Below are 26,674 nucleotides of genomic sequence, written 5' to 3'. Positions count from 1 at the left end.
TTGACACGGGCCATCTCATTTTTAGGTCTATGAAACAAGGCCTGAGAAATGTTCGCTAAAATTGTTGTCTTCTCCTTAATCCCACGGAAGAGTCGTTAATTTGTTTTTACACTGAATTTTGTTTTGGGATTTTAAGCAGATGCTTGAAAATGTTAATACGCTTTTAATTTCCACACAGCCGCTCGCATTTTTGTGCGCGTTAAGCATTTTTTGCTTTTGATGTGTGAGAAAATTGCGTAAGACGGCTGCTGTTATAACCTCGAAGCTTAAGTATGCGTTAAGGAATTCTATAAAATTCCATACAACAGGCTAAACATGTGTGAAATTTTGTCAGCATTGCTCAACCCTTAACTTGGTGTCTTTATCGCTTATCGCTTAGCGGGCCAGAAACAACAAAGTAAAGAAAAAGTAGGCTATGCTGTTTGGCCTCTTAAGCCAAGGAGGCATAGAGTTGCCATTTACAAAGTTCAAGGCCTTAAAAGCAGTGCTGTTTTTAAACAGCAAACACAGGCTTTGCACCAGACTGTGTGGGAGTGTTGGAAGGTTGTTATGCAATATTTCTTTTTTCTCTCTCTCTCTCTCTCTCTTTCATTCACTTACTGGCTGCTTTATAAAGGAAAATATCTTCAATTGTTTGGCTGAGCAAGCAGCCTGCCATTTGATTCTTTACACCTTATTTTGCTTAATGGAGACTGGGGTTTCATTCCGTCCCCCTCAGAGTTTCCAAAGACTCAAAAGTTTTTTTCTCCCAGTTTTTTGCTAAAAAAGTTTATTTCATATTCAGCAGCTGGGTTGTTGTATTGAAAACACCTTTGGCATAGATTTTTCTTTTCGTGTTGGTTTTTTTTTGCTGTTGGTATTTGTTTGTGTGCGTTACTGGAATGTTTACGAGTTTTGCATATCGCACTTGCCCACACATTTTGACCGAAAAATTGTGCGCGTTTTTGTGTTGGCGTTTTTTCTTCAGTATTTTCACATCTCATGATGTCATGACGAGGAAGGTATGGTGATTGCAAGAGTCTGCTTAAAGTTTGCTAGCCAGGGATCATTAATGGTTTAGATCCACTAGAGCGTATGATTGCTATTAAATTTTTAAAAGGACAAAGTTCACTGTAGCGTATGAGTAATATTTTTTTATATTGGGTTGCCCAAAAAGTAATTGCGGATTTTTTAAAAGAAAGTAAATGCATTTTTAATAAAACTTAGAATGAACTTTAATCAAATATACTTTTTTTACACTTTTTTTCTAAAGCAAGCTTAAAGTAACAGCTGATAACTGACAGAAGAAAGAATGGAATTACCGAGTCACAAGCTGTGAAAATATTTGTCAACGCCGACTATATGAAAAATCCGCAATTACTTTTTGGGCAACCCAATATATATAGAAAACAAAGTGATTCCCAAAATATTGCACCTTCATGCCTAATTTCCTTGCCATATTCTGCTCAATACTCAGATCTAAAAACTCTGTAGTTAGAGTGAAGTACGCCCATAGTGATTTGGTAGTAATTAAAGTAGGATTCGCTGGGCAGAAGAACAGCTCAGTTGGGTCTCATGTAGCCCCATTGGCTTCATGTAGCCCCATAGAAATTTAGGCAGCTGAGCCAGCATAACTCTGGCCGAGGTAAGATAAACCTTATTTAGCGATATGGAAACGGATGGCCTTCTAGAACGACATTCTTCCGTTCAATCCCATGGCAGCCGGTTGTACTTACCGGATTGACACGATGGATTCATTCATCGGCAAGGGCAGCCGCCTCAGTGTACATGTTCGTGCTTTCTTTTGTCATGGGAGAGGCATATCCCAGAGTGCCTTCTGCGCACGCTTCTGTTCCGTGACGAGATTGAAAAGAAATCCGGGCCTTGGTTCTGTTCGGTTTGCCAGAATCGCCTCCATCATCGGTCGGTGTCGGTTAGATGCAACCGGTGAATGGAGTGGGTGCAACCCGTGCTTGGAGTGGGTTCAATTCGTGGAGTGCCTTCTGCGCATGCTTCTGGTCCGTGCAGGGATTGAAAAAAACCTCGGGTCATGGAAATGTTTGGTTTGCCAGAACCGGTGCATGGATTGGGTCCATTTCCGATCTTGCTCTGGTCTTACATCACTACGGGAGTATAGTGGTTCTGAATATGTTGCAAGGAGTAGTCTCCTTCATCGTCATCTCCTTCGTCGTCATCTCCTTCGTCGTCGTCTCCTTCGTCGTCGTCTCCTTCGTCGTCATCTCCTTCGTCGTCATCTCCTTCGTCGTCATCTCCTTCGTCGTCATCTCCTTCGTCGTCATCTCCTTCGTCGTCATCTCCTTCGTCGTCATCTCCTTCGTCGTCATCTCCTTCGTCGTCATCTCCTTCGTCGTCATCTCCTTCGTCGTCATCTCCTTCGTCGTCATCTCCTTCGTCGTCATCTCCTTCGTCGTCATCTCCTTCGTCGTCATCTCCTTCGTCGTCATCTCCTTCGTCGTCATCTCCTTCGTCGTCATCTCCTTCGTCGTCATCTCCTTCGTCGTCATCTCCTTCGTCGTCATCTCCTTCGTCGTCATCTCCTTCGTCGTCATCTCCTTCGTCGTCATCTCCTTCGTCGTCATCTCCTTCGTCGTCATCTCCTTCGTCGTCATCTCCTTCGTCGTCATCTCCTTCGTCGTCATCTCCTTCGTCGTCATCTCCTTCGTCGTCATCTCCTTCGTCGTCATCTCCTTCGTCGTCATCTCCTTCGTCGTCATCTCCTTCGTCGTCATCTCCTTCGTCGTCATCTCCTTCGTCGTCATCTCCTTCGTCGTCATCTCCTTCGTCGTCATCTCCTTCGTCGTCATCTCCTTCGTCGTCATCTCCTTCGTCGTCATCTCCTTCGTCGTCATCTCCTTCGTCGTCATCTCCTTCGTCGTCATCTCCTTCGTCGTCATCTCCTTCGTCGTCATCTCCTTCGTCGTCATCTCCTTCGTCGTCATCTCCTTCGTCGTCATCTCCTTCGTCGTCATCTCCTTCGTCGTCATCTCCTTCGTCGTCATCTCCTGTCAAGCAGCAAAATACGCAACAGAAGCACCCCAGCCCCAATGTTGCCGGACCAGTGCCGGGAATTGTATCATTCTTGTAAATTAATTTCAATGGTCTCCGAGGCAAGATCTACGAGTCAGAGGAACATATTTTGTTGCGGGAATCCAGGAGACAAAGCTTACCAAGACCTATAGCCTGCATAGTTGTGACAAATGCAATGTGCGACGTATGGTTTGCTTAAGGAGTGTTGGGGATTGGCCTTCGTTATACACCATTCTTGGGCTGTATAGGCCCATCTCGCCTACGCCTGGGGATAGTGAGCCCTACAAGGAATAAATGGGGAACGCTGTTAAGTCCGGAACTGCTGAGACACAACTGACCAACACCCGCAGCTTGCATAGTTGTCACGAATGCAATGTGCTACGCTTAAGGGGGGACCGCTTAAGGGGGGTGGAGGTGAGGATTGGCTTTCGTGATGCACCATCTCGCTCTCTCAAGGAATAAATGGGGAAAGCAGTCAAGTCCGGTACTGCTGAGATAGAACTATACAACGTGCACAAATCGTCGCACAGTGGGAGAAAATCGAAAAAAAAACTCGTAAAATATGCCGTATGAGAATGGGTAGCGATGTCTCTTTGAAATTGGTCACCTCGCCATATCGGAAAATTTCTCTGGCTGCCAAACCTTCATTTGTGGTCCGATTTTCAAGTTTCTTTTCTTTCAAATTGTACACGATCTTGCTAACACAGCTCTAACCATTTAATCTCTCTACCTATTTTCAAATCTCTACCTGTTTTCAAACCCCATATGTTTTTCTATTTTTTTTTTTCGATTTTCTCCCACTGTGCGCCACCGCAAAATGGTGAGCTTTGCCCTTGGAGCTGAATGGTGTGCATGGTCGTCCCTTATGATCATCCAGAGTATTCATTATGCTGGATTCCCATGTACATCGCCTTATATTGTATTCCAAAGTATCCGATTGTGATTCTTGACATAATGCTGAGAAATATTCTTACTGAAAGCTGGCAACTGGGTCAAACTTCTCACATATCAATGAGTGCAATCCTATTCAAGTTTTAGCTCAATGATAAGGGAACTCCCGCCGCAGAGCGACACCTCTTTGGCCTAGTACCTCACAAATGTCGCCTGGCGAGAACATCAAAAATTTGTTTTTCTAATGTCCTCGCCAGGATTCGAACGCGGGCGTTCAGCGTCATAGGCGGACCTACTAAAATCTGCGCTACGGTGGCGGGTTACAAGTATGCGAAGATAAAATACGTTCGGCTTTGTCCTTGAGACTCGCACCGGGTATCTTCGTCAAAAGCTCCTGCTTACCAGTCATCCGTGGAGCCTAGCGCAACCGCTCCATCAATCGAGGTCTCAGTAGCAGGCAATATGCTACGGCCTGATACCACCACCGCAGCTGTTTCCTTTGTAGCCGAGTCCAAACGGAGTGCCTTAGAGCGACACCTCTTTGGCCTAGTACCTCACAAATGTCGCCAGCATTAGGAGGGGGATAATCACAGCTGAAAAATTTTTTTGTGATGTTCTCGCCAGGATTCGGACCCGGGTGTTCAGCGTCATGCCAAAATCTGCGCTACAGTGGCAGGTTACAAGCATGCGAAGAAAAAATACGTTCGGTTTTGTCCTTGAGACTCGAATCGGGTATCTTCATAAAAAGCTCCTGCTTCGTCAACCGCTCCATCATTCGACGTCTCACTAGCAGACAATATGCTACGACCTGATACCACCACCACAGCTGTTGGCTTTGTGGAATCCATTCTAAGCCTACTCTCCAGATCTGTCGCTCCACTGTTAACGGACACATATCATCAACAGCCTAATGGATAACACTAAAGTAGGAGCTATCTTTGAGTGACTTGACCTTTTTTTTTTACCAAAAATAATGGAAAGTGGACCGATTGGAACAATATGGGATTCAAATGAATGGGTCCAAGTATCTGGGGGGCCGCCCCAGCCCCAAAACCCCTTAAAATAGGTATATTTGACGATCTTGACAATATGGGTCTCAAATGAAAGGTATTCGGGAGTAGATTACGAATATGGTCAGGATGTAGGAGTGGGCTTTATAATTTATTGATAACGGAAGAGGGCGGACCCTCCACCGTTACCCCAAAAACACCACCCAAAATCTAAAGTGGACCGATAAGCACAATATGGGTATCAAATGAAAAGAATGCAGGAGTAGATAACGAATCTGGCATACAAATTCATGTCGAAGTAGAGGGGGTCACCCCACCTCCACAAAAACGCCCTAAATGGGCACATTAGCCAATCACGGATATATGGCACTCGGTTTGTTTGTTCCGTGTGAACTGAAAAACGGCAGAACCGATTTTTTTTGGAAATTTTCACATATTGTGTAGGTTGGTTTGGAAGGAAACATAGGCTATATAATTTTTCGGTATCGGAAGGGGGACGGACCCTCCCCCTTATGCCAAAAACACAACACAAATACAAAAGTGGACCGATCGGAACAATATCGGTATCAAATGAAAGGTATTGGAGAGTAGAATACGGAGATGGTATTGAAATTTGAGTCTATGTTCTCACCGGGCCGCTCTAACTCCAAAACTCCTACAAACAGACATATTGGACGTTCATTTTAATATGGGGCTTAAATGAAAGGTATTCGGGAGTAGATTTCGAATCTGGCATACAAAATCAGATCGAAGTATAGGGGTTCAAGCCACACCTCAAAAACGCCATTTGATCCATTATGGCTATGTGATACTTGGCTGAACCGATTTTCTTAATATTTTCATAGATTGTGTACGTTTGTCTCGAACATAGGCTACATAGTTTTTAGATATCGGATGGAGGCAGACCCTCCCCCTTACCCCAAAAATGCCACCCATATTCGAAAGTGGTCCGATGGGCACAATAAGGGTATCAAATGAAAGATATTGGAGACCAGAAAACGAGTATAGTATTAAAATTTGCGTCCAAAAACCCAGCGGGACAACCCCCCCCAAAAAAAAAAAAATTTACTAAACAGATATATTCGAAATTCATGTCAATATGGGACTCAAATGAAAAGCTTTAGACAGTAGATTACAAATATGGCATAAAACATTAGGTCCAAGTGATGGGAGGTCGCCCACCCCCAAAAATACCCTCAAATGGGCCATGGTCGGCTACATGGCTATATGGGACTAAAATAAAAGGTATTAGGGAGTAGATTGCGAATATGACGCTTTTCTTCCTAAAGGTACGTCAAAAGGATTATTTGACCCCTTATGACAATACGGGACTCAAATGAAAGGTATTTGAGAGTAGAAAACGAATTTAATATCCAATTTCGGAGCCAAGTGTTTTGGGGAACGCGGTGAAGCACCCCCTAAACCGAACTCCAAATCCGTTGGGAATAAAGAACGAATTTGATATCCATTTTCAGTGCAAAGTGCCGGTGGCCGCCCCAGACCCCAAAACACCCTCCAAACGGTTCATATTTACCGGCCATGACAATATGGGCTTCAAATTAAAAGGATTTGGAAGTGCAGCACGAATTTCATATCCATATTTGAGTTGAAATGTCTGAGGTGCCATCTCTACCCTAATGAGAACATAACCCTAAGGAGAAACATTACCACCAGGAACCGAGAAGGGGCAAATTCTCACACATCACTGAGTGCTTTCCGATTCAAGTTTAATCTCAATGATAAGGGACCTTTTTTATAGCCGAGTCCGAACGGCGTCCCGCAGTGCGACACCTCTTTGGGGAACATTTTTTAAATGACCCTACATGGCATGGTACCTCGCAAATGTCGCCAATATTAAGAGGAGATAAACACCGCTTTGTCCGATGTTCTCGCCAAGATTCGAGCGCGTTCAACTTCATAGGATACAATGGCAAGAATTCGATATCCGCACTCGGGGCGAAATGTCCCCAACCTAAAAAGATATTAGAGAGTTAAAGAAGACACAGGGGAGCGGGCCCTGATCGGCTAGAATGGTATTAAGTAATCGAAAACGCCCGACTTTTGCCTATCCTTATTTTGCTCGTGGTTGTCATATAGTCATCCCATGCGTATGAGTATTTTTTGTCATATACCTTATATAGCCATAACGTATACGCACCAATGGCCAAAAACAATAAAGTTTTCGCCGAATGGTTAATTTTAAACAATTTGCATGTTTTTAAAGTATTGCTATTCTTAGAAAAATTAAGACCATACCTTCATTTCTAATTGTTCCTCTATTTTATGGTTAATTTTTTTTTTCTTTGCAGTTATATCACTATTTTACCATCAGCCCAACATCAGAGTGCTTTCGTATATATTCCATTTAAATATAAATTTAAATATTTTCAACGTTTTTTCTCGCTCTCTACACTCACAGCATTGCCTTGCAGCCTTATGGCAGCATACAGCCTACAAACAACAACGACTCTCTACCCTACGGTACATTGCCTTGGGGAATGAAATGTAGTGGTATTGAAAATTATTTTTTAATGCGGCATTGATGCTGCCCTTAGCTCATACGCGTATATGTATGCAAAGTATTTGCAAGTAGAGCATTGAGGCGTGAAATAGAACCACATTAACTTCGATCGTTGAGAGGGGGTGCAGGAGAGGGGATAGATATCGTTCACACATACACTCACCGTTAAAAAGCATTACGATGGTTATTATTATTTACTTGCTCTAATGGCTTAGACTTAATGTTTTCAATGCTGTTTGTTTATTTTTGCACACAAAAGAAAAGAAAGAAAAAGCAAAAAACGTCACACACATATTTATAAACTAAATGCGTGTTGTATATACATTTTTCAGTCTCTAGGGATTCTTTGAGGCATACAATTTATTTTTGCTGGATTTTTTTTTTTTTTTTGAAAAAGATTTTCATTTTGCCTCATTAATGTTAAATTATAAACAAAATAGTAGGGCTTGGTTTGCCTTTTTTGGAGGTTTCAGCACTATCTGGTTTTCTTTTATATGTTTTAACAAAAATAAAATATGTTTTTGTAAGCGTGTGTGTGTGTGTTTTCAAGGTCTTGCCAGAGAAAGCCATATTAAAAAGAAATACCATGACAACCACAAAACGAATGAGGTATTAAAATTAACAGCTATATATTGCTGACATTGATAAAGTTTAATTATATGCGTTGATTTGACTTTGGTAGTCTTTGCAAAAACCCATCCCATTTTGTTAAGTTGGGGGAATTTAATACAAAAATAAAACAAGTAAAAGTGTGCTAAGTTCGGCCGGGCCGAATCTTATATACCCTCCATCATAGATCGCATTTGTCGAGTTCTTTTTCCGGCATCTCTTCTTGGGCAAAAAAGGATAAAAGAAAATATTTGCTCTGCTATTAAAGCGATATCAAGATATGGTCCATAATTTAATTATATGTTGGAGACCTGTGTAAAATGTCAGTCAATTCGAATAAGAATTGCGCCCTTTGGGGGCTCAAGAGGTAAAATAGAGAGACCGATTTATATGGGAGCTGTATCAGGCAATCGACCGATTCAGACCATAATAAGTATGTTGATGGTCATGAGAGGATCCGTCGTACAAAATTTCAGGCAAATCGGATAATAATTGCGATCTCTAGAGGCTCAAGAAGTCAAGATCCCAGATCGGTTTATATGGCAGGTATGTCAGGTTATGGTCCGATTTGAACCTTTTGTGGCACAGTTGTTAGATATCATAACAAAACACGTTGTGCAAAATTTTATTGCGATGGGATTAGAATTGCGCCCTCTAGAGGCTCAAGAAGTCAAGACCCAAGATCGGTTTATATGGCAGCTATATCAGGTTATTGACCAATCTGAACCATACTTGGCACAGTTGTTGGATATCATAAAAAAAAACGTTGTGCAATATTTCATTCCAATCGGATTAGAATTGCGCCCTCTAGACGCTCAAGAAATCAAGACCCAAAATCGGTTTATATGGCAGCTATATCAGGTTATTAACCGATTTAAACCATATTTGGCACAGTTGTTGGATATCATAAAAAAAACGTTGCGCGATATTTCATTCCAATCGGATTAGAATTGCGCCCTCCAGAGGCTCAAGAAGTCAAGACCCAAGATCGGTTTATATAGCAGCTATATCAGGTTATAGACCGATTTGAACCATACTTCGCACAGTTGTTGGATATCATAACAAAACATGTTGTGTAAGATTTCATTCCAATCGGATTAGAATTGCGCCCTCTAGAGGCTCAAGAAGTCAAGACCAATCGGATTAGAATTGCGCCCTCTAGAGGCTTAAGAAGTCAAGACCCAAGATCGGTGTATATGGCAGCTGTATCGGGTTATGATCCGATTTAAACCATACTTGGCACAGTTGTTGGATATCATAACAAAACACGTTGTGCAAAATTTCATTCCTATCGGATAGGAATTGCGCCCTCTAGAGGCTCAAGATGTCAAGACCCGAGATCGGTTTATATGGCAGCTATATCAGGTTATGGACCGATTTGAACCATACTTGGCACAATTGTTGGATATCATAACAAAACACGTTGTGCAAAATTTCATTTTAATCGGATTAGAATTGCGCACTCTAGAGGCTCAAGACACGGGATAACTATGAGCACCACACAGGTTGGAACTTTGAGCTCCGACTTGTGTGGTGCCCATCGTTATCACGGGAAGCTTAGCTAAAAGCTACCGGACGCGTCCACAGGTTGCGGATGGTGGAAGCTCCCTTTTTATGCGGAGTGCAAATGTGGCCGCGGGCAGTCAGCGATTTTCGAAAGGAGAGTCTCAGTGAGGAGTCAGGTGGCACTGGCTCTTAATTAAATACTAAGCGCCAATGGCCAACATCAGAGTCTGTTCCCAGGTTAGGGGCGGCTGGAGGCGAGCGTTGGATCTTGGTGCAAGCGGCTCGCCACAACGAGGGATACGTGTGCAATCCCACAAAACCCATGCGGTTGGGGCGCTGGGCCAGTAACCCGCCCCCGGAAAACTATGAGAACTACTATGAGAAACAAAGGAATAGTCAAAAAGGACCCCCCAACGTTCGCATAAAAGCCAAATTCTTCGACATCAGCCTAATTTGTGCCCATGCCCCGACGGAGATGACCAAGGACGAGCAGACCAAGGATATTTTCTATGAGCGCCTAGAGAGAGAATATGACCGCTGCCCCGCCCATGGTATTAAAATCGTTCTGGGAGATTTTAATGCCAAGATAGGGAAGGAAGACATTTTTGGCCCAACACTCGGAAAGTTTCGCCTCCACGAGATAACGCCCAGTAATGGGTTGAGGCTGATAGATGTCGCCGCGGCAAATAACCTTGGAGTTAGTAGCACCAGATTTCAACATCCAAAATATTCACAAAGCCACATGGCTGTCACCCGATCAAAACACGAGGAACCAAATTGTTCACGTTGTGATAGATGGAAGGCATTCATCGATGTACGATCGATTAGTGGAGCGAATATAGATATACCTTGTTGCAGCAAAGGTTTGAACATGGCGAGAAAAGTACGATCTGACACTGCACGGAAGCTGGACATTGAAAAGCTGCAAACACAACAAATGGCAGAGGCATACTCCAGTCGACCGACCCAACTGCTTGATGAAAGCACTCCTTGTTCCGATGATATAATGGCGCAGTGGCAAACTTTTACCCACTCTATGGAAAATGCAGCGAAATCCGTACTTGGGTACCGGAAGCCTCCTCCAAGAAACCCATGGTAGGACCAAGAGTGTCGAGATGCTACTGAAGCCAAGAATGCGGCCTATAGAGCAATCCTGCAATCAGTAGCAACGCGCCAGATGAAGGACAGGTATCGGGGGAAAAGGAGAGAGGAGAAACGTCTATTCCGCGGAAAGAAAAAGGCAATGGAAAGACGTGAGTGTGAGCGAATTGAGTTGTACAGGAGTCAGATTGAGGTCCGGACATTCTACCAAAGAATTAAACATCAAACCGAGGACTTTGGTGCAGGCATATCCTCCTGCAGAGACAAAGAAGAAAATCTGGTAATTTCCACATATAGCGTGCTAAGAATATGCTGCTAGAGTCCAATGTTGGCGGCGAAGAGGATACCGCAGAACCAATCAATGATGATGGTATAGAATGTTTACCCCCTACTCAGAATGAGGTCCAAGTAGCAGTGACCCGGCTAAAGAACAACAAGGCAGCAGGAGCCAACGGGTTACCCGCTGAACTATTTAAGACCAAAGGCGACACGCTGATAAGACGTATGCATCAGCTTTAATGCGCAATCAGGCTACAAGAACGCATAGCCGATGATTGGAACCTCAGCATACTATGTCCCGTACAAAAGAAAGGAGACAAGACGGAATGTGCCAACTACAGAGGAATAAATCTCCTCCCCATGGCATACAAGATAGTCTCGAGCGTACCGTGTGTAAGATTAAAACCGAAAGTCAATGAGATAATTGGGCCCTATCAATTCAGACCTGGTAAATCCACCCTGGACCAGATATTCACACTGCGTCAAATCCTATCCTGAAAAAGACACGTGAAGTACCCGAAACAACTACCATATCTGTTAACTAAAAAGCCGCTTTCGATACGTTCAAAGGTATTTCAAGCCATGTCTGAGTTTGGCATCCCGGCAAAATTAATAAGACTCTGCAGAATGACACTTTCTGATACGCGTTCCTCAGTAAGAATAGGAAAGAATCTCTTCGAACCATTCAATACCAAACGAGGTTTCAGACAAGGACACAGCCTATCTTGTGATCTCTTTAATATCCTGCTGGAGAAGATTATACGAGATGCAGATGTGATAAGATATGACACACTACTCACAAGAGAACACATGCTACTCGCCTAGCCGACGACATCGCCATCATAGGTCGGTCACCGGAAGTAGTAACTGCTGCCTTTGAAAGAATCAAAAGAGAGTCAGTGAAAATGGGTCTGGCAGTAAATGGAGATAAGACGAAATGGATGGTTTTCATCTCTCAGAACACCTTGTACAACCGAGCAGATAAAGAAAGTTGGGAACCACAACTTTGAGATAGTCAGTAACATTATCTACCTCTGCACCGCCGTAACCGAAACGAATGACACCAGTTTTGAGATAAAGCGAAGAATAATACTGGCAAACAGATGCTACTTTGGATTAAGTAAGCGGTTTAGAAACAAGACCACCTCTCGACAGACGAAGATTACCTTACACAAGACATTGATACTACCCGCGCTGTTATATGGTTCTGATGCATGGGTACTTTTGAAAGCAGATGTGGTAGTATTTGCGAGAAAGATTCTTCCTTAAATATATGGACCAGTTTGCATTAATGGAGAATATAGGCGACGTATGAACCACGAGCAGTATGAGCTGTATGACGAAGATAGCATAGTTACACGCATCAAAATACAACGGCTGTGTTGGCTAGGTCATGTTGTCAGAATGGATGAAGAAGCTCCAGCAAAAAAATCTTTTGGAGGCAAACATCATGGTACATGCAAACCGGGAAGACCAAAAGAGCGATAGAAAGATCAAGTGGTGGGAGACACCACGAAACTTGGTGTCATAGATTTTAGAATGAGCGCAGAAGATCGAGGCGCTTGGAACGCTATTCTGCGTTCGGCTAACGGAAAAGGAAAGGGGCTCAGATCTGATATCTGTTTTATGGCCAAGTATCTCAGGGACGACTCATCTCATTCACTCCCCCTGAACCACACATATATACAGACTATAGCAGTATGTACCTCAAATGTGGTATTTGGGTGTAGAGTATGATGGGCCGCCCCATCTCCAAGGCCAACTTAATGGATTTTTTAAGCCAATAATGACACTATGCGGCTCAAATAAAAGGTACGAAACTGATACATGGGGGTACACCTCACCCCTAAAAACACCCCCATACCAGACATATTAACCGTCCAAAGCACTATATGACTTTAATGAAAGAAATTTGGTAGAAGAGCACCAATATGATATTCAAACAGGAAATTTTTCCTGACCGTGCCAGTTTAGGGCTCAGATAAAATAAGAGAGTGAAAGAAGTGAAGCGGGCCTTGATCAGCAAGTTTTCCATAAAAAATATTTTAACAAAATTTTGAATAATATGAAAGTTTAAAAAAAATCTTTAAAATAAACTTTTATCACAATTTTCTTTAGAAAAAAAATGTTTGCCATAATTCTCTTTAGAAATAAAATTTTGCCAGAATTTTCTTAGAAATAAATAAAAAGTTTGACGTTACTTGGCAACCCTCATCTCCTTATTACAACATTGTTGTGAATAATTAATATTAATTATACATCACGATTAAAATGTGTTAATTAAATTTAATAAAAACCACAAGCTTTTCCATAATCTACACTACATTTGCATTCATAAACCTTTGCATAGTTTTTAAAACAAAAAACCCCAAAGCATATCATCATCATCATAGTTTTGTAAAGCATACTCTAAGGGGCAAAATCTGTACGCCATAAACATAGCCATTTATTATATATATATATATAAATAATTTCCTGCAAATTGCCGCAATTATTAAAGATGAATGAACAAAATTTGTTAGTATTGTTGTTTTTGTTATGACAACATATCACATTATCACCACCATTATGATTTAGTTTTGCTGCATTAATATTTCATGTCTATGTTTTATGCTAAATTTGCCGAATCACAGTCATATACAAAAAACCATATGCATAAATTTAAGATTTTCTTTTTTTTTTGCTGTTTGCAGTTTGCTCATTTGTTCAGAAAAAATACATACAAAGGTACTGCCAACCAACCAGTAGTGGTAATAATTTCATATTAATTATGTTTTTAATATATTTCCTGGGCAAAAGCCCCCTTAAAATTGATATGATGGCAATAAATTAAAAATTGTGGTCAAAATTTGTGCAACATGCCTTCAGGCAGGGTAATGGCAACGGTAACGTTATCACAGCAACAGCATCGGTAGCATAATCATCAGTAGCTTCATGATCATAACCATCATCATTATCATCATCATAACCCACAGATTTTATGGGTTTTGACATTTATGGCAAACGTGTTGTATGGGTTTTTTTTTTTTATTAAGGTTAAAATTGTAATAAAATGCATGTGACTTTTATGCACAGAGCTATGATAATAACGATAAAAACCAACAATGATATGTACTAAAACCAACAAAATCTTCCAATAAAATTTACAAAAACAATGATGCGTTTCACCTTATGCAGACGCAGCAACAGCATACATAAGGATTAAAGAGTGATGGAAAATTATTACCCAACCAGTAAGGAAGGGCAAAAGTCGGGCAGTTCCGGCTGTATACTACCCTACACCTACCCTATAAGTACAATGTGGGAGCTATTTCCAATTCTGAACCATTTTTGATGGACCTCGGCGAGCAAAAATATGTTCAAACTGTTATAATTACGGTTGACAAATGACAACATTATTGCAAATTACCCAAAATCTGACGAACATATATATTGGAGCTATAACTAATACTAAACCGATTTCCATAAAATTCGCCAGTAATGTCGAAAGTCATTAGAAAATCCTTCCTGCCAAATTTCGAGAGAATTGGGTAACAAATGACCATTCTATTGAATTATTACTGCATATCGGACGAACATATATATGACTGCTATGTCCAAATCTGAACCGATTTATATGAAATTCACCTGTAATATCGGGAGTTATAAAAAAATCCTTCCTAACAAATTTCGAGAAAATCGGTTAACAAATGCCCATTTTATTGCAGTATTACTGCAAATCAAACGAACATATATATGGGAGCTATATCCAAATCTGAACCGATTTTTTCCAAATTCAATAGGCTTCGTCTCTAGGCCGAAAAACACGCCCATACCAAATTTGAAGACGATCGGATGAAAATTGCGACCTGTAGTTCGTACACAATTTAACATGGACAGACGGACAGACAGACGGACATAGCTAAATCAAATCAGAAAGTGATTCTGAGTCGATCGATGCCTTCTAGTTCCTACCGTTGAACCATCCAGATCGCTTTAAAAAGTCTAACAACTTGCGGATGTTCACATCAGCTAAATCAGACCGGTACTCATAGAAATGAGAATCTAAAGTGGAACTCCTTCTGACTGTCAGTGAGGAACACACACACAGAAGGTGTTCTATAGTCTCTTCTTCTTCGATGTCCTCACAGCTTCTGCAGAAGTCTGTCAGCATATTTTCCGATTAGACAATGACCTGTCATGACGGACACATTGACTGAGGCGTCTGTTTAAGCCAGTGACAGCAAAGCGTTTGACTTCTTCAAGTCTAGTTTAGGCCACATAGTTTTGGAATGCTTACAGCCCGCTCTTTGTGACCATCAATCATTCGTTGTCCTTCGGGCCTGGTCTTGAAAACTTAGCTTACATGTCGCTAGAGGCATACCCACAGATTCCAGTATCCCTGGAATGTGTTGGGTAGTGCCTAGTCTCGCAAGCTCGTCCGCTTTTCAATTCCCTGGGATATTTCTTTGGCCTGGCACCCAGAACAGGTGAATTTTGACCAGTCATGACAGGCACAATGACTGAGACGTCTGTTCTAATCAGTGACAGCAAAACGGTAGACATCTTCAAGCATAGGTTGGGCCACATACTTTTGGAATGCTCACAGCCCCCATTTTGTGGCAATCTATTGTTCGATGTCCTTCGGGCATGATCATGAAAACATAGCTTACATGTCGCTAGAGGCTTATTTACAGACTCCAGTTTCCTTTGAATGTGAAGGTCTCCCAAGCTTGTCCGCTTTACAATTCCCTGGGATAACTCTGTGGCCCGGCACCCAGAAAAGGTGAATTTTGAACTGTTCAGCGGTCTCTTTTAGAGATCTGCGACAGTCGTGGGTGCTTTCTATACCCTACACCACCGCTGTGGTACAGGGTATTATAAGTTTGTGAATTTCTTTGCAATGCTAAGAAGGAAAAGAGAGCTAGACCCATTGATAAGTATTCCGATCGACTCAGAATCAATTTCTGATTTGATTTAGCTATGTCCATTTGTCTGTCCGTCCATCTGTCGGTCTCTGAGTCCATGTATTCTTGTAATCAAGGTACATGTAGTGTTTGTTGGCCAAACTTGAGGAAATCTTGCACATGTCACTTTTTTGGCCCAAGGACGAACGCTGTTGATTTTGGTCAAAATCGGTTCGGATTTCGATATAGCTCCCATATATATGTATCGCCCGATTTTGACTTTAATGGCCGTAGTATATACAATTTTCAACCGATCCGCACAAAATTTGGCGTGAACTGTTTTGTAACTGATCTGTATCGCCCGATTTGGACTTAAATGGCCGTAGAAACTACAATTTTCAACCGACCTACATGAAATTTTGCACGGATTGTTTTGTTACTGATCCTAACGTATCTGCAAGATATAATTAAAATTGATTCAGATTTAGTTACAGCTCCCCTATATATGCATCGCCCAATTTACACATATATGGCTATAGTAACAACAATTTTCATATGATCTGCTCGAAAACAAATTCTGTTTAGATTTAGATATAGCATGTATTAAATGCCCGAATTTACAATTGTAGGGTAGATGTAGGGTATTACATAGTCGGCTCCGTGCGACTTTAGCCTTTCCCTAGTGATTGTGTTCAGAAATAAGTTCTCCAGGGATTTAATGGCTGCATGGCTGTCTGAGAATACATTTATGCCAATCGTCGACATTACATCTTAGCCTTTAAAACACTTCCTTAATTGCAAGTACCTCCGCTTGATACACACTGCAGTGGTCGGGCTACATTTTCGATATGACCAGTTTTAGAACTTTAGAGTACACCCCAAAGCTTCAAGTTTGAGCTTAATGATGGAGGACCTCCTTTTCATAGCCGAGTCCAAACGGCGTTGCGCAGTGTGACACCTCTATGGGGAGAAGTTTTTAAATGAATTCTATGCATGGCACAGAAACTCACAAATGTCACCAACATTAGGAGAGGATAACCACCTATCAAAATTTTACCAATGTTCTCGCCAGGATTTGAACCCACGCGCTTAGCATCAATGGCGGACTAACTAGTCTCTATGCTTCATTGACTCGAATTCGATACTCACATTCGAGGCGAAATGACCCCATCTTAAAACTCAAAACAGCACTTTTATATCGACCATAGCAATATAGGGCTCAAATAACACGCTTAAGAGCGTTAAAGAAGACGCTGCGGAGCGGAAGGTTCGGCCAGTTTTCTATAAAAATAAAATTTTGAAAAAAAACCCACAAAATCAACATTTTGCCAATATTTTTAATTGGAATGCCGTGCATTATAAAGTTTTTAAGGAAATCTTTTGGCAATTCTCTGAACATTGTTGTTGGTTATTTCGTTTCCTTAAATTCTATTAAAAATGTTTGTTTTCTGAGGATCAATTTTTTGCCTCAGTCTATAAAGTAATAAAATTCCATTAGTTCACCCCTTTTGCCTGTGTAGTCCTTAAGCCTCTTATAAATCGAGATTTATATGATTTAAAACACTTCGCACTCATCGCAGTAGAAAAATCCTTCCTTGTAAAACTTTCATAAAGGCATTGCCTAGTACACACACATGCACTTTGTGACACTCCACTAAGTGTTGATCTGTTTGAGGTTGTATACTGTGCCAGTGAGCCTGTGTATGTTTAACAGTAAATGTTTGTATTAGTGTTTGTTGAGCTCTTGAGCATGCATTGATTGCATTGCATATGTAACATGTTACATTATTCATATAACCTATACTCACATGCTACTTGCAACAAAAAAAAAAAAAAAACAATCCATGATTGCAGAGCATTGCAGTGCTATATTCATACACACACATACACACACACAAAGGGAGACATACATACACCAATACCATATAATTGTATTTTAAATGGAGGCTGAGTGTTTTGTTTTGTTTCAAGTATGCAAGTGCAATTTTTGTTGTTCTCATTGATTTATACACACAGTTTAAGGACAATATTGTAGTTGGCATGTTCTTTGAGCATATGTGTGTGTGTGTGTGCGTGTATGCGAAAGTATTTGCATACACACTTGTATATAAATTTACTGCTACAAATGCCAGTAATCATAATGAAAGGCCAACAAAACCTTTTGATTTGAGTTTAATAAAACCTTTTGAGTTGATTGAAAATTGCCTGTTTTTATTGCTCTAGACTGGAAGTTCAAAGTGATATGGCCGACTATAAATAAATGGGTCAGATTGCTATTGTCCAGAACTATTTGAATATCGAGAACATTTTTTTTTTGATTTAGAGGAATGTGAATAAATGGATCAAAAAATGCAAAGAAACAGAAAAAAATATGAAATAAAAAAAAATAAAATAAAAATAAAATAAAATAAAATAAAATAAAATAAAATAAAATAAAATAAAATAAAATAAAATAAAGTAAAATAAAATAAAATGAAATAAAATAAAATAAAATAAAATAAAATAAAATAAAATAAAATAAAATAAAATAAAATAAAATAAAATAAAATAAAATAAAATGAAATAAAATAAAATAAAATAAAATAAAATAAAATAAAATGAAATAAAATAAAATAAAATAAAATAAAATGAAATAAAATAAAATAAAATGAAATATACTAAAATAAAATAAAATAAAATAAAATAAAATAAAATAAAATAAAATAAAATGAAATAAAATAAAATAAAATAAAATAAAATAAAATAAAATAAAATAAAATAAAATAAAATAAAATAAAATAAAATAAAATAAAATATTGGTAGTAGTAGTAGTAATTATAAAAGAAAGTAAATGCATTTTTAATAAAACTTAGAATGAACTTCAATCAAATATACTTTTTATACCCACCACCGAAGGATGGGGGTATATTCATTTTGTCATTCCGTTTGCAACACATTGAAATATCCATTTCCGACCCTATAAAGTATATATATTCTTGATCAGCGTAAAAATCTAAGACGATCTAGACATGTCCGTCCGTCTGTCTGTTGAAATCACGCTACAGCCTTTAAAAATTGAGATATTGAGCTGAAACTTTGCACAGATTCTTTTTTTGTCCATAAGCAGGTTAAGTTCGAAGATGGGCTATATCGGACTATATCTTGATATAGCCCCATATAGACCGATCCTCCGATTTGGGGTCTTAGGCCCATAAAATACGCATTTATTATCCGATGTCGCCGAAATTTGGGACAGTTAAGACCCTTGACATACTTCTGCATTATCGCACTGATCGGTTCAGATTTGGATATAGCTGCCATATAGACCGATCTCTTGGTTTTAGGTTTTGGGGCCATAAAAAGCGCATTTATTGTCCGATGTTGCCGAAATTTGGGACAAAGAGTTCAGTTAAGCCCCTCCACATATTTCTGCTATGGGACATAAGTTATGAGTTTTGCACCGGATTTTGACGAAAGTTGGTTTACATATATAGCCGAGGTGGTGGGTATCCAAAGTTCGGCCCGGCCGAACTTAACGCCTTTTTACTTGTTTTACACTTTTTTTCTAAAGCAAGCTAAAAGTAAAAGCTGATAACTGACAGAAGAAAGAATGCAATTATAGAGTCACAAGCTTTGAAAAAATTTGTCAACGCCGACTATATGAAAAATCCGCAATTACTTTTTGGGCAACCCAATAAAACAAAATAAAAAATAAATAAAATAATGTTGAGGCTTTTGATTAAAACGAATAGTCCACAGAATACGACGGGACTCACGGCCACACCGAATCTGTGAATAATTAGGTTGATCGAAGGCTTATCATAACGGAATATATGGTCATGGAAGCCTCGAGGAGCTTCAAACCATTTAAGTTACCCGGACCTGATGAAATATTTCCGACATTACTTCAAAAAGAGGTCGACTATCTGACACCTCACCTGGCCACTATTTTCACAGCGTGCGTAGGTCTTACATATACTCCGAAAGTTTGGCAAGAGGCAAGGATGATGTTTATACCCATGCCCGGCAAGGCAAGTTATGCGACAGCAAAGGCCACAGACCCATAAGCCTTACGTCCTTTCTACTCAAAACCATGAGACGTATTGTGGATACCATGATAAAGAGTAGGACATCTAGCGAACTGCCTAAATACAAACAGCATGAATGTGTCAAGAGAAGGTAGGTGGAGACTGCCCTGCACGAGATTGTGCTTCAAATAGGAGAATCCTTCGATACCAAGACGTACACATTTGCACTGACATCAAGGGGGCGTTTAGCAATGTGCATACCGACACATTGATCCAACCCATATACTAGTATCGGGTGTACCCTGTCCTTAGAGACTGGATAAACCATACGCTAAGGAATAGATGGATAAATGGCAGGTCCCATGACATAAAGTCAGAGGGAGAAAGTGGCACAGAGTACGCCACAGGAGCGCATTTTATCGCCACTGCTTTGGGTGACCATTATAATTAACCTTTTACGGATGCTGAATGAGAAGGGATTTGAACCCGTCTGTTATGCAGATCATGTTATAATACTTCTTAGGGGTAAGGATCCGACCGTGCTATGCAGAATGGCCGAAAGGGTCTTGCATATGGCATATGACTGGGCTAGACCCAGGGGTCTCAATGTTTACCCAGAGAAGACTGAAATATGCCAGTTCACTAGGAAGACGAAGGTGGGCCAATTTAACGCACCACGTTTCCTCAATAAAACCATTTCGACATATGACAAGGTCAAATACTTAGGAGTGATCTTGGAAACTTAATTGGAAGTGTCAGTCACATTCAGGAGTACACCAAAAAGGCTAACAGATGGTGAACACTAAGTAGACAGGCCGTAGGTTCGAAATGGGGCGTAAACCCTAGGATAGTCCAATGGCTCTGGAGGCCACCGTAGCGTAGAGATTAGCATGTCCGCCTTTGACGCTGAACGCCTTGGTTCGAATCCTGGCGATACCACCACAAAAATTTTTTAGCGGTGGTTTTCCCCTCCTAATGCTGGCAACCTTTATGAGGTACTATGCCATGTAAAAACTTCTCTCCAAAGTGGTGTCACACTGCGGCTCGCCGTTCGGACTAGGCTATAAAAAGGAGGCCCCTTATCTTTGAGCTTAAACTTGAATCGGACTGCACTGCACATTGATATGTGAGAAGTTTGCTCCTGTTCCTTAGTGGAATGTTCATGGACAAAATTAGCAATTTGCAGTCCACTGGCTCTGCAGACGCTTGATTAGACCAATACTTACTTACGCCTCGGTAGTTTGGTGGACTGCTATGGAGAAAAAGTGCAGCATAGGGACCATACAATAGGTTCAGAGAACATGTTGGCTTCGTATAGGCGGAACGAAGAGGTTCACGCCCACAGGGGCACTGGATACTATTCAAGATATCCGACTCATTGACATACAGATTAAGTGTGAGGCAGCCACTGCGGCTATGAGACTTAAGGCGATGGGAGAATAAATTGAGGATGGGAGCAGCTCATGTCATCGCGGTATAATCGAGGCGACGATAGGCAACCGGGAAGGAAGGGAAGAGGTTTCCGATCGGATACCAGAGACGACACTTGAGGTCGAGTGCGAAACACTACTGCCAGCAGTTCAGTCTTGCACTGACTTACCCTAACCCTAGTATTGACGTCTGGAAGATCAAGTTACACGAATGGATCAAAGATAGGGGACAGAATGGGCCTGGGGGTTTGAGATCTGTTTAAGACTGCCTGACCATAATACGGGCCTGCAGGCGGAAATTCGGGCGATCACGGAATGCCAGAGGTGGTGTGGTACTTACGCGAGGAGGTCGAGTGTGAAAATCTTTATGGCCAGTAAAATGGCCATAATGGCTATAGTATTGCCGTCTGGAATATCATGTTACAGAGATGGATCAGAGCTAGGGGACAGAGTGGGCCTGGGGGTCTACATTGAGAACCCAGGGACTGAAATCTGTTTTAGACTGCCTGACCATAATACGGACATGCAGGCGGGGATCCTGGCGATCATGGAATGCGTGAGGTGGTATGTGAGTCGAGTGTGAACATCTTTACGGCAGTAAAATGGCCATAAGGACAATAACAACCAATAGGTTAAGGTCACGAACAGTCTTGCAATGTAAGAAGGAGATTAACGCCTTCTCTGAGGATGGCACATTCAGCATCGTTTGGGTGCCGGGCCATAACGGAGTAAGGGGAAATGAAAGGGCAGACGATTTGGCGGTGAAGGCCACAGGACTGCCGTCAATAAACTTGGTAAACCCGAAGCTTTTCGGGTCGTCGCAGTCCGATTTAAGGGAGTGGGCGACGAATGAGCATGCAACATTGTGGAACAGCGAAACGAGTGCGAAAATCCTATTGGGGTAACCAGATCGTGAGAAGACGAAGCTATTACTGAAAGGAGGTAAAAAGGAGGTCAGTATAGCTATTGGTATCATTACGGGACACATGGAACTACGAGCTCCCTTATGTAATATCGGTGCGGCAAATGATAGCATGTGTAGGGCATGTGGGGAAGATGATGAGTCGTTGAAGCATTTCCTCTATCATTGCCCGGCTTTCGCGTCCAACAGATACCGGTACTTAGGTGGTGACACTATATCAGACATGAACCAACTTAGGGAAGTGGTATTGGAAAATATTAAGGATTTTGTAGTAGTAACTTGAAATAGCAGGGATTTCCTAACTTGAAATTTTCATTTTCGAGGTTACTTTATATGTTTTAGAGCGCACAACAAGCCGATTGCTGGCTTAGGTGCATGTCCTTATTGGCATGGGGCGGATTTATAGCTGCACCCTCTTTTCAACCTAACCTAACCTATCCTTAATCCCAAGCATAGATGGACAGACAGGCAGACGGATAGCTTAATCGAATCAGGGAGTGATTCTAAGCTCATCGGTATACTTATCAATGGGTGTACCTGGTCCTGTTCTTAGCGTAGCAAACAAATGCTACACTTATAATACCCTGTACCAGAGTGTATCATGTACCCTTTTTCTATAGGGGACATAATATTGGACGGTAACCCATCAGCACCTGTTGCCTTGTGGGTGTTCAATCAAAAAATAAGTTGTAACTATTGTATAAAAGCGATTGTAGTTTCGTTCAAAATGCTTCTGGTCTGTATCTAACCCACTTCCTATACCCCACAACCAAATTTTCCACAAAAATACCAAAAACGAATAGAAGCGTGCTAAGTTCGACCGGATAGAATCTTATATACCCTCCACCATTTATCACATCTTGGAAGTTATACCAAAACGATATGTGCGAAATTTCAGCCTAATCGGATAAGAACTGCGCCCTCTAGAAGCGCAAAAAGTCAAGACCCAAGATCGGTTTATATGGCAGCTATATCAAAACATGGACCGATTTGTTCCATTTAAAATACGAACTGATCTACACTAATAAGAAACATTTGTATAAAAATCCTTATAAACGAGCCAAAATATATGTGGCAGATATACATATACAACAGATATACGTATACAACTTCTCTGATATTGATTCTATGGTTCCTCATCACAACTTTACTCATTTTTCCCATTCGACTTTTGACCTTCATCCCTTTGTCATTTCATTTCTCCTGCCATTGTTTGTTGGGAATGCAAGTTCATATGCAATGCTTCAATACTTGTACAATTCTTCTACAATGGATGTTTAATGAAAATATGTGAAAATAAATTGAAAATATGTTCATACACCTTTGCATGTCCTGTCCATTGCAAGGGTACTAAAAAATGTCAATAATTATTATTGTTTTCCATGATGGGGTTGACTTCCCAAGGTATACAGGTACACTCGACAACATCATGCACAGAACACTCAAACAGAACAGAAGTTATATAAATAAAAATAAAATCCCTAATTGATGTGCATAAGGGCGGAGAAACTTGTAAAAGAATAGAGAGCAAGTCAACTAACATTGAAAATGAAATTTGCAGGAAGTTTACTGACCCGAGAAACCAACAACCAATCAACCAATCAACACCGTAGTATGGGGGTATACCAAACATGGAATTCCAGTTGTACCTCTGTAGTAATTCTTTGCCATCCATTTTTCTGTAATTCCATCGCATTGCAACGAGTTTTTGCCTTGATAGGATTACAGCTTACGAAACACACAAGAAATGAGAAAAAAATAGGTGCAGGAGAGGCCATTTACTTGGTCCGTTCTATTGATCCGGACCTTCGTCAATCTGAAGGTCAAATATCAACCCTGTCTGCTTGAAAGAAAAAGCTGAGTTCTTTAGAATGGAATCACTACTCTTCATTTAGCACAAAGCTAGCCGCGTGCCAGAGAAGCGAATTGCACGCCCTGTAGTGGCTTAAGAAGTCAAGATCCAACATCGGATTACATGGCAGCTATATCAGGTTACGGACCGACATAAACCATACTTAGCAAAGTTGTTCGAAGTCATAACAAGACACATCATGCCAAATTTCAGCCAATCGAATAAGAATTGCGCCCTCTAGTGGCTCAAGAAGTCAAGATCCAACATGGGCAGCTATATCAAATCACGGACCAATACGGCCCGTTTACAATCCCAGCCATTCTACACCGAAAGGAAGTATTTGTGCAAAATTTTAAGCATCTAGCTTTAATTCTTCGACACTTAGCGTGCTTTTCACAGACCGACGGACGGACAGACACACGGACGTACATGATTCAGATTTGAATATAGCTCCCATATATATGTATCGCCCGATTTGCACTGTAATGGCCGCAGTAACTACAATTTTCAACCGATCTGCACAAAATATGACACGGATTGTTTTGTTCCCAAACTTAACATATCTTCAAGATTTTATTAAAATCGGTTCAAATTTAGGTATAGCTCCCACATGTACGTATTGCCCGATTAGCACTTAAATGGCCTTAGTAACTACAATGTTCAACTGATCTGCACAAAATTTGGTACGGATTGTTTTGTTACTAATCTTAATCTATCTGCAAGATTTCATAAATATCGGTTCAGATTTGGACATAGCTCCCATATATATTAATCGCCGGATTTGCACTGATGTTGCCGTAATAACATTAATTTTCTAACTTTCTGTTCGAAAAACGTCGGTTCAGATTTAAATATAACTCTTTTTTACATATATCTATTGCCCTAATTTATAATTGTTGGCTAGGTGTAGGGTATTACATAGTTGGCTCCGCCCGACTTTTGCCTTTCCTTACTGGTTTCTAAAAGTCATTGCTTTCTGAGTCGTGTGCCTAATTTTAAAATTTTATTTTTAACTAGTTTTTTATAACATGCGCCATAAAATGCTGGAATACTAATTCCGCCTCTCTGTCTGTCCGTGCGCATGTTTGACACTCTGCACGTCGAGTTGTTCGTCTGTCTGTCTTTCTGTCTGTCTATTCATCTGCTGGTCTGACTGTCCGTCTATCTGTCTGTCGATCAGCTTGCCTGTTTGTCTGTCCATCCGTGCGACCGAGTATCTGTCCGTCTGTCTGTCCGTCTGTCTGTCCATCTGTCTGTCTGTCCGTCTGTCTGTCCGTCTGTCTGTCTGTCCGTCTGTCCGTCTGTCCGTCTGTCTGTCTGTCTGTCCGTCTGTCTGTCTGTCTGTCCGTCTGTCTGTCCGACTGTCTGTCCGTCTGTCTATCTGTATGTATGTCCGTCCGTCTGTATGTCTCTCAGTCAGCCTGTCCGTTTGCATGTCTGTCTGTCCATCTGTTCGACCGTCTGTCTACTGCCCACCTATTTGACAGTGTGTCTGTCTGTCCGTCTATCTATCTGTCCGTCTGTCCAATTGTTTTTTTGTCGGTCAGCCTGTACGATTGTCCGACCATCTCTCCACCATCTGGCTGTACGTCCGTTCGGCCACCTTTCCACCTGTCTGTCCATCCGCCTATTCGTCCATCTGCCTATTCGTCCATCCGCCTGTCCGTCCATCCACCTGTCCGTCCGTCAGACTATCCGTCCGTCCACCTGTGCATCTGTCCGCCTGTCTGTCCGTCCGTCTGCCGACCGTCCACCTGTCCGTCCGCCTGTTCGTCCGTCTGCAGTCCGTCCACCAGTCCTGTACATCCATCCGCCTGTCCGTTCTTCCACCCCGCCGCCTGTCCGTACAACATTCTGTCGAAAGGACAACATCTTCCGAACGACTAAAGTTTGCCTCTCGAAATGTTGTTCATGTTCTTCTTGTTTGTATAGGTTGCGCAAATAGACCTATTTCTTGAGGCCGGTAAGCTCTAAAAATCGATCGATGGGGATTATGGAACAGAAAAAATTTTACTCTATGTCTCTGGAAAGCCGCCCTTCCCGAATAGCCCTCCCAAACGAAGAAGTACACCAAAAGGCACGATACGGAAATAAAATATTGGGTTGCCCAAAAAGTAATTGCGGATTTTTCATATAGTCGGCGTTGACAAATTTATTCACAGCTTGTGACTCTGCAATTGCATTCTTTCTTCTGTCAGTTATCAGCTGTTACTTTTAGCTTGCTTTAGAAAAAAGTGTAAAAAAAGTATTTTTGATTAAAGTTCATTCTCAGTTTTATTAAAAATGCATTTACTTTCTTTTAAAAAATCCGCAATTACTTTTTGGGCAACCCAATATAAGGAACTTCAGAATAGAATACGAATATGAAATCAAAATTTGTCACCAAGTATCACCCCCTTTCCTACAAAACCACCTCACATACAAACCATCTCCCATAAAAGCCCCCCAAAAGTAAAAGAAGGCCGGTCGGTGTAACATAATGTGGGACTCAATTGAAAGGTATTCGGATATAGAATAAAAATTTGGCTAAATTCGGCACCAAGAGTGGTAAATAGAGGGTAATTGGGAGTAGAAAACGAAACTGATGTCAAAACTTTCAGCCATGTCTCTAAAAGGTCGTCCTTCCCCAAAAC

General features: G+C 41.0%; 1 protein-coding gene across 11 annotated transcripts in view; it reads right to left on the bottom strand.

Annotated features, from left to right (window-relative positions):
• LOC106085709 (amyloid-beta-like protein) overlaps positions 1-26,674 on the bottom strand; it is a 484,321-nt gene that overhangs the window by 101,496 nt on the left and 356,151 nt on the right. The window lies entirely within an intron of this gene.

Source organism: Stomoxys calcitrans, chromosome 4 (genome assembly GCF_963082655.1).
Source record: "Stomoxys calcitrans chromosome 4, idStoCalc2.1, whole genome shotgun sequence".
Lineage (NCBI taxonomy): Eukaryota > Metazoa > Arthropoda > Insecta > Diptera > Muscidae > Stomoxys > Stomoxys calcitrans.
This window is presented reverse-complemented; position numbering and strand designations above follow the sequence as displayed.